We start from the raw sequence: 3563 nt of genomic DNA on the forward strand, positions 1-3563 counted from the left end.
TCTCCTCCTCCAACCGTCTGTCTCTTCCTCCACTGTCTTCACCTCCTCCTCTCCTCCTCCAACCGTCTGTCTCTTCCTCCACTGTCTTCACCTCCTCCTCCAACCGTCTGTCTCTTCCTCCACTGTCTTCACCTCTTCCTCTCCTCCTCCAACCGTCTGTCTCTTCCTCCACTGTCTTCACCTCTTCCTCTCCTCCTCCAACCGTCTGTCTCTTCCTCCACTGTCTTCACCTCCCTCCTCTCCTCCTCCAACCGTCTGTCTCTTCCTCCCCTCCCTTCACCTCCTCCTCCACCCGTCTGTCTCTTCCTCCACTTCCTTCACCTCCTCCTCCTCTCCTCCTCCAACCGTCTGTCTCTTCCTCCACTGTCTTCACCTCCTCCTCCTCTCCTCCTCCAACCATCTGTCTCTTCCTCCACTGTCTTCACCTCCTCCTCTCCTCCTCCAACCGTCTGTCTCTTCCTCCACTGTCTTCTCCTCCTCCTCTCCTCCTCCAACCGTCTGTCTCTTCCTCCACTTCCTTCACCTCCTCCTCCAACCGTCTGTCTCTTCCTCCACTTCCTTCACCTCCTCCTCCAACCGTCTGTCTCTTCCTCCACTGTCTTCACCTCTTCCTCTCCTCCTCCAACCGTCTGTCTCTTCCTCCACTGTCTTCACCTCCTCCTCCAACCGTCTGTCTCTTCCTCCACTTCCTTCACCTCCTCCTCCAACCGTCTGTCTCTTCCTCCACTGTCTTCACCTCTTCCTCTCCTCCTCCAACCGTCTGTCTCTTCCTCCACTGTCTTCACCTCCTCCTCCAACCGTCTGTCTCTTCCTCCACTGTCTTCACCTCTTCCTCTCCTCCTCCAACCGTCTGTCTCTTCCTCCACTGTCTTCACCTCCTCCTCCTCTCCTCCTCCAACACTGTCTCTTCCTCCACTTCCTTCACCTCCTCCTCCAACCGTCTGTCTCTTCCTCCACTGTCTTCACCTCCTCCTCCAACCGTCTGTCTCTTCCTCCACTGTCTTCACCTCCTCCTCTCCTCCCACTGAGCTCTGAGAGGCCACAGGAGCATCATCGTCTCCTCTTCATCATCACGGTCGTCGTTGTCCTTGTTTTTCAGTCTCATCTCCTGGAACAGACGTTGAATCTTCGTAGGAACCGAGAACTGGACCCAGTGAGGTGACAGGTCGTTACTGGGAGGGGAAGGTGGGACAGGTCGTTGCTGGGAGGGAAGGTGGACAGGTCGTTACTGGGAGGAAGGTGGGACAGGTCGTTACTGGGAGGGAAGGTGGGACAGGTCGTTACTGGGAGGAAGGTGGGACAGGTCGTTACTGGGAGGGAAGGTGGGACAGGTCGTTACTGGGAGGGGAAGGTGGGACAGGTCGATACTGGAGGGGAAGGTGGGACAGGTCGTTACTGGGAGGGGAAGGTGGGACAGGTCGTTACTGGGAGGGGAAGGTGGGACAGGTCGTTACTGGGAGGGGAAGGTGGGACAGGTCGATACTGGGAGGGGAAGGTGGGACAGGTCGTTACTGGGAGGAAGGTGGGACAGGTCGTTGCTGGGAGGGAAGGTGGGACAGGTCGTTACTGGGAGGGAAGGTGGGACAGGTCGTTACTGGGAGGGGAAGGTGGGACAGGTCGTTACTGGGAGGGGAAGGTGGGACAGGTCGTTGCTGGGAGGGGAAGGTGGGACAGGTCGTTACTGGGAGGGGAAGGTGGGACAGGTCGTTGCTGGGAGGAAGGTGGGACAGGTCGTTGCTGGGAGGAAGGTGGGACAGGTCGTTGCTGGGAGGAAGGTGGGACAGGTCGTTACTGGGAGGAGAAGGTGGGACAGGTCGTTACTGGGAGGAGAAGGTGGGACAGGTCGTTGCTGGGAGGGGAAGGTGGGACAGGTCGTTACTGGGGGGAAGGTGGGACAGGTCGTTACTGGGAGGGGAAGGTGGGACAGGTCGTTACTGGGAGGGGAAGGTGGGACAGGTCGTTACTGGGAGGGGAAGGTGGGACAGGTCGTTACTGGGAGGGGAAGGTGGGACAGGTCGTTGCTGGGAGGGGAAGGTGGGACAGGTCGTTACTGGGAGGGGAAGGTGGGACAGGTCGTTACTGGGAGGGGAAGGTGGGACAGGTCGTTACTGGGAGGGGAAGGTGGGACAGGTCGTTACTGGGAGGAAGGTGGGACAGGTCGTTACTGGGAGGGGAAGGTGGGACAGGTCGTTGCTGGGAGGGAAGGTGGGACAGGTCGATACTGGGAGGAAGGTGGGACAGGTCGTTGCTGGGAGGGAAGGTGGGACAGGTCGTTGCTGGGAGGGAAGGTGGGACAGGTCGTTACTGGGAGGGGAAGGTGGGACAGGTCGTTACTGGGAGGAAGGTGGGACAGGTCGTTACTGGGAGGGGAAGGTGGGACAGGTCGATACTGGGAGGAAGGTGGGACAGGTCGTTGCTGGGAGGAAGGTGGGACAGGTCGTTGCTGGGAGGGGAAGGTGGGACAGGTCGTTACTGGGAGGGGAAGGTGGGACAGGTCGTTACTGGGAGGGGAAGGTGGGCCGCTGCGGGGATCCGGTGATGCTGTGCGTGGTTACGGTCGGGGGGGAGATCGCTCTCTGCGATGACGACACCGTGAATGAGGCCGTGTGGATTCATTATAGTCGTATCATTTCTGAGGCGTGAATCAAAGTGAGATCTGAGCTGTGATTGAATCTTTATTATCAACCTGATGAAAACCTGTGTCTGCTGGTGTGAACGGATCAGATCTCACAGGATGAGCTTCCACTTCCACTTCCACTTCCACTTCCACTTCCACTTCCACTTCCACCCACTGATCAGGAGACAAACCACCGTCACTCCGGTGGAACTGCAGCACAGACAGTTCTTGTGTTTGATTATTTCATTTGGAGAGGACAGAGAGAGTAAAGTGTGAAGGGGGGCAGCTTACTCTCTCGTCTTCCCACGTGGACGTCTTCGTCTTCTACGTGTACGGCTCCTCTTCTTCATCCTGAGATGTTTGTGTTCTTCCACTTTCACGTTGTGCGTCTGCTACACTCAGACCGTGTGTTGTTGGTCTTTTCAGATTTGATTTCCTTCGCTCTAAATGACTCCTGCAGCTTCCACTGTTCTTCTGCTTTGATCAACTCTCATTTGTGTAAATTCCTCATCATTTCCAAACAGCAGCACAATTATTAATATATTTTTATTTTAGTTTTCACCTTTATTTTTCAAAGATGCTTTGTTGCAAGTTAAAAATATAAATGAGAAATAACTGTAATTCAATATAAAATCATCTGCTGTTGGTATCAAAGAAGAAAATCACAGCGACAGGTTCAGACCATTATTCTTTGTTTGAGCAAAAGAGAGAAATCTCTCTCTCTTTCTCTCTCTCTCTCCTCCACCCCTTCTTTCTTCATCCTCTCTTCTAGCATCCATTTTTAAAATCACAATGTTTTCCTGTGTCCTCTCATTTTTTCTTCCATCACTAATAATTGAAGCCGTCTGTCGATGCTTGTTCGCTGACGTGCGGACGGAGGCAGAGAGAGAGGGATGCTGGGAAAAAGTGAGGATGAGTGTAAAGGAGGGAGGAAAAGGGAGGAGGG

The sequence above is a fragment of the Hippoglossus stenolepis genome, chromosome 3, assembly GCF_022539355.2.
Source record: "Hippoglossus stenolepis isolate QCI-W04-F060 chromosome 3, HSTE1.2, whole genome shotgun sequence".
NCBI classification, from domain to species: domain Eukaryota; kingdom Metazoa; phylum Chordata; class Actinopteri; order Pleuronectiformes; family Pleuronectidae; genus Hippoglossus; species Hippoglossus stenolepis.